The 14,865-nt window shown below is 40.0% G+C and overlaps 1 protein-coding gene across 4 annotated transcripts in view; it reads left to right on the plus strand.

The window, feature by feature from the left end:
- The first annotated feature begins 3,552 nt into the window (after window positions 1-3,552).
- Window positions 3,553-14,865, plus strand: part of ELMOD1 (ELMO domain containing 1) — a 70,098-nt gene continuing 58,785 nt past the window's right edge. For 2 of the 4 annotated variants that reach the window (XM_081064219.1, XM_081064220.1), the window contains exon 1: window positions 3,566-3,725. The gene's annotated coding sequence lies outside the window, so the exon portion shown is untranslated. Of the gene's footprint in view, window positions 3,726-14,865 lie in introns of all 4 variants that reach the window. The other 2 variants (XM_081064218.1, XM_081064217.1) reach the window with 2 other exon arrangements.

Raw genomic sequence — 14,865 nt, forward strand, 5'->3', positions numbered from 1 at the left:
AAAAGACAAAAGATGTTTGATGATGGGGATATTTAGGAAAGGCACTTCAGGTCAGCAGAGCATGAAGTCACACATCTGTGTGTGCCTACAGACTTGGCAGATCTAATAATATCCATGATAAAGCACAAAAGAAATGCCCGGAGATGGGAAAGAACCAATGAGTTTAGAGGACCCCTGAGAACTTTACACTAGCTAGTTTCTTTTTAGTCATCTTAAAAGGGCATAAGGGTCAAGTCAGGTTTCCTAACAAACTCTCAGTATGTTTGTTAGATATGGAAGGTGGTTGAGAGAAAGAGAAATTGGTGATAGCCGGAATAGAGGGACTAAAGATGGAAGAGAATAGTCTACTGGTCTAGACTAGCATTCAAGAATAAAAAGAATATCTACTCTGCTGAGTTTGATGAGGAAGAGGAAAGAAAGGGTGTGGAAGATATATTTACAATAATGAACTAATTTCTAGGGTGATACTTGATGGTCTCTTCTGGTGCAGTGGGGAGAACCAGATATACATTGTTAAAAGCATGGTGGGTGGGAGAGGTGGAAAAGAGAAAACAAATTTAAAGATAGTTGCTGTGACTGAAGGCAAAAATAGTGACACTGGCTTACAGATGATGGGTTGTGGCTTTAGCTAAAAGACAAAGTTGTAATGAGTTGTGGCTAAGATTTCTTTGCACAATGCTCTGTGGACCCCGAAGGGTAGAAATCTGTGGATTTGTGACTAGAGGGAAATTAGTAGACTAGGAAAGGACAAAACTAAGCCAAATCGTAGGGTTAGTAAGAAGACCAATTAGAAAAAAACTGGTCTGAGGAAGCAAGAAGCATTGAGACTTTGTATACAGTCATTCATTCATTTCACAATATTTTATTGAGAATCTGTTACACGATTATCTACTAAGTTCTGTAATACAAGGATTAATGAGATTCTGCCCTGGAGTTAAATGTTAAACAGGGCAAGACTCACACTAATTGCTATGAAATACATGTGTACAAATATGCTTTGAAAAAGTAGGTTCTTAGTGGTGCCAAGTCGTCTCACACTCAGACAATAAGAAAAACAAAGAGAAAACATTAAGTTATTCAGACAGGAGGTACATCCAAACAATCAAATGATATACAGCAGAGAATAACTATTGACATAAATAGAGGCCAAAAGTGGTAAGAAGGTGAGGGTTTTGGAATTGTACATGATCCTGGAAGACATATTTGGGATGCAGGAGATCTGGGAGTTCAGGGTGAATCTAGCCATTGGGGAAATGCTGTTTCTTAAGGTTAGAGAAAGGATGTAATTTGGTGTGGGGATTAAACTCTATGGCCTTCCCCCATCAGCTTTTATTCATCATATGGATTGCAGGTACCTACCTACAGGGGGTCAAATGAAAGGAGTAAAAATCATTAGTTCAGCAACAGACTGGCAGGGATCCATGTCCATCTATAATAGTTCGGTTGGCCTAGGGCCAGTATTAATATTTTTATTGATGTTTTTGGAAGAATAAATCAAGACCATCTGGATTAACTCAATGAATAACACGAAGATCAAAAGCAAAATACTTGTGTTCTTGGTGATTATCTATTGTTTAGGTGTTTATTGCCTATGTTCTTCAAACTAGATTCTAAATTCCATGAGGGCAAGTACCTGGTCTGTCTTGTTCATTGTTGTTTTCCCAGCATCTAAAACAGTGTCTGCAAATAATACTTGCTCAGTAAATTGTTTTACATTGCTTAAACAATAGCAATCGACTGCGATAAGTGCTGTGATAGCAGTATGCCCTGGTGCTAGGGCAGCAGAACAGCAACTCTTATCTTGAAGTTCGGGGAGGCCTTCAGAAAGAAGGGAGCATTTGAGCTTTGAAGAGTGATTGGGCCTTTGTGAAGTGGAATGGAAAGTATTCCAGAAAGGGTGGAACACCATAAATAGAGGCAACATATTATGAAGAACATGGTAAGTTTGGGGGAAAATGAAAAGTTTATTTTTGGAACATTGATAACTTTAAAATGTGGAGTACTTAGTGGAAAGTAAATTTCCTTCCATACAAGCATACCTTACTTTATGGAATAGTTGCAAAACAAGGACCACAGGGGATGCAAGTAAATTAAATTACTTTTAAAAAACTATAGAGTGAAATTCCTTTGTGATTCTCCTGCCCATAGTGATTCTCTCCTGAAAAGCTTTTCCCTCCAAAGAGGACCCATATATGGCCTTAGTCCAGCTTTTTCCAAGAGGTTTATTCAAGGAAGTATGAAGAAACTGGATAGTTGCAAGAAAAGGTAATAGTGGCTAATGCTTTTTTAGCAATGATAAAAAATTAGATCAAGGACTTAAGGTTATTTAATGTGAGGAGGGAACATAATAAATGTCCACCATTTAAGAATTATCACTAACCAACCTTTCTTAAAAAACGGAATAGTGGAGATGGAACCTACGCAGACTTTTATTTAGTGAACATCTACTACTGCAGAACAGATGCTGTGCAGACGGTGCTTCACTTAATCCTCACAGCTGCCGAAAGAGACAAGGATCGCCACCCTCCATTTTATAGAAGAGGGAAAGGAGGTGCAGAGTGGATAGGTAACCTACTGAGTGGGAAATTACACTGAAATCAAGGCCGACGTCTAAGCTCATCCACTTTCCCTGACGCGATGCTGCCCTGACATAAGGTTTTTATTACCTTTATCAAACATGAAATACAATACCAAAGCAAGGCACAGGTCTCCGTGTGTGTGTGTGTGTGTGTGTGTGTGTGTGTGTGTGTGAAGTGAGTTCTGGGTCAGTCCTACTGCACTGTGAAGCAATGTTCCCAAATAGCCCGGACCACTGTGTATAATTCATCCATTATAATTAACCCCGGGGTGAAGCTATTGTTTCTGAAGCCCTGGTTGAAATGCAGATATGTGACCTGGGAAGACTGACACGATCTCTAATTACACCTAATTGAAGAGCTGGCCCTCTCAGAACTTGACCCGACTGGTCCAGGAGTCGGGCAAGGTGGGAGCTGCGTGGGCCTCTCTGCGGGGAGGTCCCCAGGCTCCGGAAGGCAGGTGAGGGGTGGGTGTCTGAGTCCGGGGAATCACTCGGCGAGAGTGTAGAGGTTGGGGCTAAGCTAAAACCAAACTTTGACTTGGACAATTCTCCGGGGAGCGAGCGAGGAACACACCTTGCCCTCTCATTCCGGGACTCCGGACTCCCCCTGACAGGTCTCCCGAGGTTCCCCATCTTCCAGTCTCCCGTGCTTCGGGGGAGCTGACCCCGGAGCAGTTAAACTGGGCCACTGCAGCCAACTCCCGGCATTGTGTCCATCGCCGCGGGGTCCGCAGGTTTCACCCTTTCCCCCCGACTCCCGCAAAGCGCCCCCCTTCGGCGGCACCGCGCCCGCGCCCCCGGCCCGGCCCGGGACTGGGCATGCTCAGTCGCCGCCCGCTCGCGCTCCCGGGAAACCCGCACGCCCTCCCCCGGCTGCTCGCGGTCGCCTCCTCCTCGCAGGCCTCCCCGGCTGCATCCCGGCTTGCTCCGCTCCACGCGACCCAGATTCCTGCCCCGCCCCCGCCCCCGCCCCCGCCCGCAGCCTGTGCGGCAGCCGCGGCCACCCGGGTGCAGCCTCCGCGACAGGGCGGACCGCGTTGACCGCCGCCGCGGAGCGCGCAGCCGGAGCGCCGGGGGGAGGCGGAGATGGAGACCCGACCGCCGCCTGCTAGGACCTGCTGAGCTTTCTTGCGCCTCCGGAGTCCAGGTGAGTAGCGGCGCCCGGGGAGAGTGCAGCAGCAGCGGAGAGTCGAGGGGCAAATGCCCTTGCAGAGGAGAGAGGTGTCCGCGAAGACGCGAGGCACCGTGCGAGCGGCGCTGCGTCTGGGGCGCAACAGAAATACAAGGGGACGTGAATGAAAGTGCTCCCTGCCTCAGTGCAGGGGCTCCAGGGTCACCGAGGACCGTAATGTCCACCCACCCCCGCCTCTCCCCAACATTAATACCCGCGGAGCTGCAGGTGGGCGCGAGAGGCTGTGTGCATCCCGGCCCCGGCGTGGGTCACCTAGCGACTGAACGACGAGGGCTCTGAAGGAGACATTCCTGGCACAGGCCAAAATGGGAAGCGGGGCGAAGGGTGGCCTGGCCCAGGCGAGTGGCCCCGGGTCTTGGGATCCCCTCGCCCCGCGCCCCCCGGGCCGTGCAGGGCCGCGGGTCTGGGGGGGCATCGCGCTACCCGCCGGGAGGAGCTTCCTGGGAGGACTGCGTGCGGTGCCTCCTCCAACTGCTGGGAAACTCCTAATTCGAGCATCTCTCTTTCCTGGCAGGTAGAATTAAACAGGCAAGTGGGGAGCGACAGCCGACAGCTGTTAAAAGCAAAACAGTGGAGTGTTGCGGTGGGGTTTTCCGTTGTGCCTTTTTTCCAAGTGTGGGTGCGGGCTGCACCTAGTCACCGTGTTTCTGCTCAGCCTCTTGGTGGCGAGTTCGGTGACACACCTTATGAATATTTCAGGAAAGACCTCGCAGGCTTGCTTGCTCCAGATCAAGTTTAACGACTATATTTGTGAACCTTGCTGCTCCACACAGGCAGGTGGAAACCCCGTGCTTTTGAGCTTTCCAAATGTCATCCCTTTCCCACACCAACTAGGGAAAAGATTCTGCTAACCCCCAGTGAGCTTTAGATTGGAACCATAAATTAAGTCTGTCGTTTGGCGAGACCAGTTTTGGGCAGACATCCAGGCATTGTTCTGCATCTCTGCAGTGCGTGCGTGCTGTGCCATAGCTTGACAACCATCCTTAACTGGAGCTGCCAATATGGTGGAAGGCAGGTAGTGTGCTCGTTTGGATCAACGTCTTAATTCATTATCATCTTAGGACACCAGGTAGTTAGGGCAGACTTAGACCTTCTCTTCCTAGAAGTTGTTTCAGACGCGTGTAGTTGAAATTTTGAGGGAGGCATTCTCTTGTATCCCTCTACGCTGGGAGGTATTTATCTCTCTTTAGTTCTTTCATGGGAATAAGAACTGAATGTCTTTTCTGTAGTCACTGTGAAGAACCCCTAAAGAAAACTGCATCCATGTGGGGAACTTTCAGGATTGGAACAAGCTGTAGGGCATCTTTCCTTCCACTTTGGGTTATAAATTCCATTGCACCATCACCACTAATCAGTCAACCGGCACACACAGCAGTTTTTGCTCTGAAATGGTACTCCTTTGCAGAAGAAACCGGCCTGTCCCTCTGTTAGTGAGACAGGTATGTCTCTAAACAGCCTGCGAGGAATTCCTCCGTTGACCAAGATTTCAAGCCTCCAAGATTCACACGATGCTAAAAGAGGCAACTCTTTTCTATTGCTAGCCCATGCACACAGTAAAGCTGCAGCGCTCGGACGTACAGATGTTTCACATTTAGGGAAGGCTTTTCCAACAAAGACCCACTGCTGTTGTGTCACAGGCTCCACCTCCGCCCGCCCCGCTGCCTCTCCCCAGTCTGTTACTGAGGATTGCATGTCTCACTGTGCTTGATTAATGAAGAAAAGAAATCCCAAAACGGAAGATTTATTTGTTTTCCTTATTGTGTTTTGCTGGTTTAATTGAAAATATGAAATTTTCAAAAATTGCTTATTAATATATGTAGCCAAGACTTAACTCAAGCAAATAACTGCATGTCAGCTTTTCAAGAGATATTGAGCATCATTACAGTATTCTTTGTGCTAAAATTATTGATGGATGGTATTAGAGGAGAATTCTGTGAAAGAGCAAAATAAGTGAAAATTTTACATAACAAAAAGCGTCTTCTAAAGGTTGTTAACTGAGATGCTCAGAAAGATACCCAGCTGCATCAATAGACATAAAATCTGATCAGAAGTTTGCAGAGGTTGGATGCAAACCTCCTGGGGCTGTAAAGAAGCATTTCTGGAGTCCTCTGAGAACTTTTAGAGTCGCTGGCAGAGTTGTGAGATTTAGCAAATAAACATCAGATTTCCAGTTAAATTTGAATTTCAGATAAACAACAAATAATTGTTTTTAGTATATGTCCCATGCACTATTTGGGACATGCTTATACTAAAAAATGATTTGTTGTTTATCTAAAATTCAATTCTGACTGGGCAGTCTGTATTTTATCTGGCAATTCTAGTCACTGAAAATTTCTCATTCCTCTTTTTTGGGTCACTTATGTGTTGAAAAATAAAGTGGAGCAGAGTCATATGCTGTTCTGCAGACAATCTGGGACGAGCTCAGTTCTGGTTTAAGCTATTGAAAATAACTCATGCTTAAAAGTAAGTAGTTTCAGTTCAGCACATATGTGTTAAGTACCTCTGCTTGCTAGGCTTAGTGAGAAGTGCCAGAGATACAAAAATAAGTAGGAGGAGTGGGGGAGGATCTACATCTTACGACATGAGACTTTCTATGCCAGGTGTCTGTGGGCTCCACTGTAGGAGCCTGGGAGGGACGCTGAATTCTGCTGGACAGCTCCAGTCAGGGAGTAAAATGACCAGCAGTTTTGACAGGTCTGGCCTTGAATAAGAGAGTGAGATCTTATCCCGGGAGGAAAGGAGGAAAGAAACTCATAGATTTATGCCTAATGTATTGGAGCTGGAAGTTGAAGGATTCTACCTGATGGCCTTAGAGTGGCCTCTGAGAATGAGGGAAATGAGAAGGAATTCTAAAAGAAAGACTTTAAATGGTTGCTGGTGGGAATGGAAGAGAGAGCTGAAAAGGGACAAGTGCAGGGATTGGTAAATGGTGAATACATCTCACTGCACTTAAAAAAGTAGTTGTTCAGCCCTTTGACTAATACCCAAAGTGTTCCTTTCCTATTCCAATACCATCCTGGTTTCCTCAGGTAAAAGGTCATCATCAAACAACATTGGCATATAGTATTTTAAAGTCTTATTTTTATGTAAAAGTGATAGTTAAATGTAATATTTGAGATGCTGATCAATATTCAGTTGCTTCTGGCAAAAATCCCTGAAATAAAATAAGCAGATGTTTTGATTTTAGCAAGCCTATTGCTTCAAGTAGAAAAAGATATTAAATTGCAGTCATTTTCTGATTTGGTCCAGCTATCTTTAAGGAAGCAGATTCTGGTGATGGAAAGAATGTCAATTTTACGGAAATAGCACAATGTAAAAATGACCATATGCTTATAGTACCAGAGAGTACCTACTCAGAATGTTCCAAATGCAATTAATTCCAAAAAACTGCACACTACTTACATTCGTGTCTTTGAAGGCCCAGCAGGTCCCTTCACTACTGATCAGCATAGGAAATTTCCAGGGAAGTTGAAGATCAAACCAGTGCAGTTTATGTACAGAACAATTCCTAATTTCTTGAAGATTCCAGTTTTCCAACCTGAAGCAAATGACAATAGAGTGTCATTCTAGATTGCACTTCTCTCAACAAATCTAGTTATCTTAGGGACTATTTTCAGAAGAGCCTCATATATTTGAGTGTCCATATGCATGGTTAAATTTCCACTTCATATTTTAAAATAAGGTCTTAAAATCATGAAAATTACTCTATGCTAAAATGTGTAATAATATAATTAATTAGGTCTCATTTATCAAATGATTATCTTTTAAAATAGGACACAAAACAGTTCTATTTGAGATACCGTTCCTCTTTATACTGTCTGCCAAATATGTCCGGTCTTGTAATTCTGATAGTATATGGGGGAAAAAATGACCAAGCACATACTGAACTTGCTAAAATTTGAAGGCAGTTAGACCATAGGTTTTATGTTCAGTGAGATTTCACCTGGATATGGCTTATTAAGTAGGGAAGGGCTTACTGCAGTGATCTCTAATGACAGTTTATGGACTATCACCCAGAGAGAGCTTTAACTGAAATTGTGTGCTGAGTTCACATTCTAAGTCCTCAGTAAATACTCTGAATTTAAAGAATCTGAAGACAGTATGTTCTTACATCCCAGAGCTTTTAACCCTTCAGCTCACTTATGCTGACCATGAAGAAGTCTTAATTTACATCAGTTTCTGTACTCTAAAATGGAAAATATGGACTCTAAAATGGAAAATATGGACATTTAAAAAAAGAATATTGTGCCAACTCCGAACCTCTACAAAATAAACATTGATTGCTAGTGTTCTAAGGAATAAATAACTTCACTCTCAATGTAATTAGATAATTTGTGTATTGTCTGTGTGCTCTCTATGATGTTTCAGACACCATAGAAATAATTCACAATTTGCTGTTTGACTTTTTGCTTTTTTAGTACAAAGCAAGATGATTATGGTAAATGCTTAAGGAGAACTCATTAAGCCCCTTTAAAAAAAAAATCAGTCTCAAACAAGCTAATGCCTGCAGATTCACAGGTCTTTATATAGCTTTTAAATGTAGTTTCCATTTTAATTATTGGGATTAGGACTTGGTTAATTAGAATGCTGGGTATAAGAGCTTATTTCAGCTGCTTATAACTCTGCTTTCTATCCCCCTTGCACAAGTATATGGCAGCAAAGCTGCTAGATGTTTTAAAGTTTTTGTTCATGATAAAACGAATAATTTATTTATCCAATAGCTAATTTTTGTTTTAGCAAATATCATCAGCAACGTTATAAACTCTGTTCCCTAATTGTTTTTCACTTGACCAGTCGGCATAACTATTTTAAGTGTGAATCAATCTCTGGAATGAATTTACTGTACATTCTTTCCTTTAGAAGTAGAAAAAGAATGTTCAACCCTTCAGAATGTGGAAGCTAGATTTTCTGAAGATTCTATATTCCAGTAGAACATTTTAATTTCAGATTGTCTTTGGTCTTAGAATCCATTTAAATGGGCAAGAAATTTAAAACAATTATTTTTAATAGAGAGGTTTAACCATATGTTTTTTAAAAATGGTAAATATTTATCAAAGTTGTTTTAATTAAAATGTATATTGTGTACATAGTCATAATTTTTAAAGCCTGTATTAAAATACCTAACATAGAATTTTGACGTCTATATTCTGTCTCATGTGTAATGTGTATGTAGCTCAATATGTGAACCTAGTATGAAAATCAAGACTTACAAAATAGAAGTATTGGATTATGGTATTTGCTTCACTGAAGAGTTTTGTGTTGTATCAAAAATTTCTCCTACTATTCCTTTAAATTGTAGATAACCTAGAGTATTTAATATAGAGCCAGACTCATCAATTTTTCACAGCTACACAATCCTTCTGGGACACATCTATCAACTAGGCTCTTGAGTAATCTTTGTAGGTGAGATGCAGAAATGAGGTCTGGGATATGCTCTAATAGCTGGGTTCATCTGCTGTACACAAAGAATGTTCTAGGTGTCAAAGCGAATGTAGAAGGTGGTTTCTGCTGGCCTGCTTCATAGCTCTTCCCTCGATCCTAACATTTTTACAATTTTTTCAACGACTCAGATATATTTAGATCATACGTGTATCAGGTTTGTTGATAAAGGCAAGCTCAAGGTACTAGTGAATTTGGATGACAATCAGGATTAAACTCGATATCTCTTAGCCCAAAGTATGGACTGAAACTAAGATTACATTTTAAAATAATAGATGTTGGCTTCCTTTTGATTCTAAAATCAGTTGTCCAGTGATAGGGAGTAGAAGTCCTAGATTAACAACAGCTTGGGTTGTAAAAATAATTTTAATTCACTTGAGCATTAACCAACAGTACAGAAGAAATTAATGCAGTCTTTGGTTGGATTCGTAGATGAATAGAATCCATATCAAAAAGATCAGAAACAAACAAGGTCAGAAACAAACAATATAACATACTGTAATGAAAGTGATGTATTTTGTGCCACCTGTCAGGAATGTAACAAGAGGGAATGCTTTTATTGGGTAGGAAGTTGGCTCACATGACTTTAAAAGCACCTCCTAAATCTGATTCTGCAGTTTAAATTGAACTCTGAAGCACTTATACACGAATCTGCCAATGTCTAATTCAGCTTAGTACACCGTTGTTTCCCCGAAAATAAGACCTAACTGGAAAATAAGCCCTAGCATGATTTTTCAGGATGACATCTCCCGAACATAAGCCCTAATGCGTCTTTTGGAGCAGACCTTAATATAAGACCCGGTCTTATTTTCGGGGAAACACGGCATTTATGTAACATAGCTATTTTATATTCTTTCCTTGGTTTATAATGAACATCTATCCTATTCTTTTCTACTTAATAATTATTCCCTAGATAATTAGTCAATCATCAACTAAAAATAAGGGTGTCTATTCTGTGACCACTGGGTTAAATTAATTCCAGGTTTTCTTTAATTATCCAAGATCATATTTGAAATTCTTAGTTTCAAACGATCTGTATTTTTGAATAACCATAAAATAGGCATGTATTCAGGTTCTAAAATAAAACTGCACCTAATCAAGTTAGACAAAGATGAAAGGAAAACTTATTCACTCTGTACTCTGTGTGTGCTCTATCACTCTAAATTGTGCTTTGGTTTTCAAAGGTATTTGTTTATAGTATAGAGTGGACACTTGTCATTCCTTTTGAACGCTGCCACCTTTCCCATTTTGGGGGCTCTCCCACATTATGAGGCAGAGCCCACTCCCCTCTGTAGGAGCTAAAAGTGCCAGATACTTCCTTTTCCAGATATCCTCGCATCATAGAGGTGGGCCCAAGACCCAGAGTCTGCCTCAATGGCAGATGTTCCAATCAACGACACCTCTTGACAAAGCTGGGGATGGGAGGCAATCCATGGGGCCAGCTCCAAAATCTGGACCTGGGGGGGGAGGGGTGGAGAGGTGTCTGGACTGAACTGGCTCTGTGTCATCATTCTAAGTATTATTTTTGGCAATGTAACCTCTAAATCCAGTTCTCGAGTCCTCCTGGAGATGCTGTGGGTTACCTCCAGAACACAGTCCTTTTCTGCTTAAACAAGCAGAGCTAGTTTCTGTTCTTTGCAATAATAACCCCTGACTGGCACAAGGTGCAAGTCTACGCTGACGTTGGCATGTTAGTCCTTCACTAGGACCCACTGAGCACAAAGCACTCGGAAAGGCACAAAAGGAAATGTTTAATCATTCTCTGAGTATTTCTGGAACAAGTTGCCCTGCTTGGCATTGGACAGAAGGAGAGGCAAACAAAGCCGGTAATTTCAGATTAGTGCTATGAGGAAAGTAGGAGAAGGCAGGGATACCACTGGCAAACTAAGATGGAGGCAGATATCATCCTGTGGATCTACTGATTCTAAAGACTGATTCAGAGTAGAGATGAAGGGTTGGGATAAGAAAGGATGCTTTGGGGGAAAATATTGTGTTTCATCAATTCCAAGAGGCAAATTCTTTTCTTCATATTAACATTTATGAAATTAGAACACATTGTTAGAGTGTGTTATGTTTTAATTGCCACTTTTTTCTCCTCAACCCATCTACCTTATTTCACTAAATCTAAGATGACATTCATATACACTACATTTTTTACCACTAAGAAACAAGCTCAGCAAGTAATTACTAAAAAAATGATGATGCCTAACATTTAAAAAGACTCTAAGAGAACTAAGCCAGTCATGGAAATAGTGTGGATTAATACCAAATTCCTGTTCATTGTTGTTGTAGTTTCCCAAACTGTTAAACAGTGACAGATTTACCTCTAATTTCTGTTATGAACAAATTCAGATGTTAATCATCATGGCCTTGCTTGGCTGTAAAAAATGACTAGAATACTTACAGTGATTCTCAGATTTGTGGATAGCACCATTTTTGTTGTTAACTTTTTTATTTGGAAAATTTCAAATATATACAAAAGTAGACAGAATAAAATAGTGGATCCCAATATTCAAAAATTATCAACTCATGACCAGTGCTGTTTGATTTCTAATCCTGCACTTAATCCATCCCATTTTTTTAAAGCAAATCCTAGACACCGATCCTACCATTTGTAAATATTTCAGTATGTATCTCTAAAATATAGTAACTTTTCAATGACATATAATCATAATATCATTATTACATTGTGAAAAACAATCTATAATTTGTGGCACTTTTTTTAATAAACACGTTTTGTATTTATTTAATTAGGTTTGAAGCTGCGTTTGTCTTTGGAGGTTTTTTAAAAAGAAAACCAATTTAGGTCTGCTTCAATGTCCACCGATTTCTTTTTAAGAAATTTATATGATGCTTGCAGGTCATATGACAGCTGTGTGATGTCTATCTTGATATTTCCGCTCTGCAGCTTTCTTTTGAATATATTTTCTAGTTGAGAATTTGTATAAAGAACATACTACTGTTCTTGCTATTTCCAAAGCAATCTTCAGAAAATTTGTACTTATTCTTTTATTATTTTTGTTCACAAAGGGAGGATTCATAATTGCTGTATCAAATGATTTGGACATTCCAGTGGATAATGAGCACAGATCACACTGAACCATGTCAACATTTATTAACTCAAACTGTTCCACTTTTCTGTTAAATATTTCCAATGCATCTTCACCTGTGTCAAATTTAATACACAACCTACAATGCACGGCCTGGTCTGTTACTGTTCTAGAAGTAGCATGGACTTTTTGAATCCATCTACTTATTGCAAGCATGACTCTCTGATTCCTTGAGCCTAGTTTCTTTTCTTCTTTCTTTCTTTTCTTTCTCTCTTTCTTTCTTTCTTTCTTTCTTTCTTTCTTTCTTTCTTTCTTTCTTTCTTTCTTTCTTTCTTTCTCTCTCTCTCTCTCTCTCTCTCTCTCTCTCTCTCTCTCTCTCTCTCTCTCTCTTTCTCTTTTTCTTTCTTTCTCTCTTGTTTTTTTTGTTTGTTTGTTTTTAAGTGTGGGTTCACAGTGTTTAAGGGCAGTGGACCTCAGGAGGCTGAAAGTACCACCTTGTCTGTCACCTTTTTGAAATTTAAGTTTTTGTTTTTATCAAAATAGTACTTACACATTTAAAACATCATATAATTTAAAAAAATTATAATGAAAAATAGCAGTCCTCTTGCCCTAATCCATCTCCATTCCTGATTTGTTTCTCAGAAACACCCACTTTAATTCTCTTAGCGGCTTCTTCTGGTGTGTTGCGACTTCTTTCTAAATAATCTGCTTATTTTTTAACATTTTTAACTATCATATCCATTGATTTTCTACTATAGAACTGAAGATTTAACTTTTATACCTAACCCTTCTCCCTTATACACGTCTATTTCTCCTTCCTCAATTCCCCTAATATCACTATTTTTGATTAAATATTTGATGTTTATTTTGATAATGTAAATTTTATTTACAGTTGATATACTTTCTTTTTGTACAATTTTTGTATTTCCAAAACTTAGTAATTGACCTGTTTTTATTTGCTTAGTTTTCTGTTATCCATATCACAAAATTCTTCCCAAATATATTTTCTCCGTTATTCATACATGACAGTCTGTCAGTGCCAGTTTTATTCATGGAGACATCTTTTTTAAGCCCCATGGAATATTCTGATTCCTGAGTCCAATGTCTTTCTCATTTTCCACCTATATTTTGGTGGAATGCTTTCTTCAGAAGCTCCCAAAAAGGTGTGCTTAGAAGGTACGTTGGAAGAAAGCTTTGTACAAGGTCAGACAATTAAATTCACGAACTCATCCTAGAAAAAGTGCTACATACCTCATTGCTGAATATCACTACAGTCACCTTTGAAATACTCCCCTTGGGAAGCTATGCACTGATGCCAGCACCTACTCCACCCTTCCAAACAATTTTGGAACTCTTTTTCTGGAATGGCCATCAGAGCTGTCATTGTATTACCCTTGATGTCCTGAATGTCACCAAAATCTCTTTTTTTCAATATTTCCTTTATCTTCGGGTAAAGAAAGAAATCATTGGGGGCCAGATCAGGTGAGTAGGCAGGGTGTTCCAATACAGTTCTTTGTTTACTGGCTAAAAACTCCCTCACAGACAGTGCCGGGTGAGCTGGTGCATTGTCGTGATGCAAGAGCCACGAATTGTTGGTGAAAAGTTTGGGTCGTCTAACTTTTTCACACAGCCTTTTCAGCACTTTCAAATAGTAAACTTGGTTAACTGTTTGTCCAGTTGGTACAAATTCCTAATGAATAATCCCTCTGATATCAAAAAAGTTTAGCAACATCATTGCAACAAGTTCACAAACTTACTTGTCAGACCTCGTATATCTGAAATTGTCTTCATTCTCAACTCACACTTAATATTTTGGCTGGGTATAGAAATCTAAATCAGAAAGAATTTTTTCGCAGAGTTTTTATTTTTGTTTCCATGTTCCTGTTGACAAATTGAATGTTCTATTGACAAATTGAATGCTTCTGTTTCTTAGTCCTTTGTATGTGAACTGTTTGTTCTCATTCCCCCTCTGGAAACTTTTATGTTTTAAAATTTCATCATGATGTGTTTTGGTGAAGATCTTTTGTTATTTAAGGAGCTGGGTATCCTGTGGGCCCTTTTGATCTGGAGACTCATATTCTTCGGTTCTTGGAGAGTTTCTGGTATTATTTCTTTGATAATCTTTTTTCCCATGTTTTCATTTTTATTTCACTCTGGAATGTCTGTTATATGGATGTTGAATCATTTTCTCACCATTTCTCCCCTCCCCTTTTTACAAAATAATTTTGTCAATTTCTTCTCAGCAGATTTCCTCAAATCTGGGAGATTTCGTAAATTTTATCTTCAAGTTCTGTAATTTTTAAAAACTTTCCAAGAACATTTTATCTTAATGTTCATATTTATTATTTATTGTTCCTCTTTTATGAGTGTAATATTTTTTCTTATATCTATGAAAATTAATTGTGATGTATTATAGTTTTCTCTTCTTTGCATTCCAAATCCAGTTTTCACCTTTCTTTGTTTTGAGTCTGTAATTCAATCAAGTTAGAAACTTTCTATAACTATCTGATAACCCTGGTTGTTTGTTTATATTTAAGACTGAGGCAGTAAAATGCTGAATGGAAGCTTTCTATGTATGGTGAGGCTTGTTGGCTGTTTGGCTTCAC

This window comes from Rhinolophus hipposideros, assembly GCF_964194185.1.
Source record: "Rhinolophus hipposideros genome assembly, chromosome: 10".
Classification (NCBI taxonomy): Eukaryota; Metazoa; Chordata; class Mammalia; order Chiroptera; family Rhinolophidae; genus Rhinolophus; species Rhinolophus hipposideros.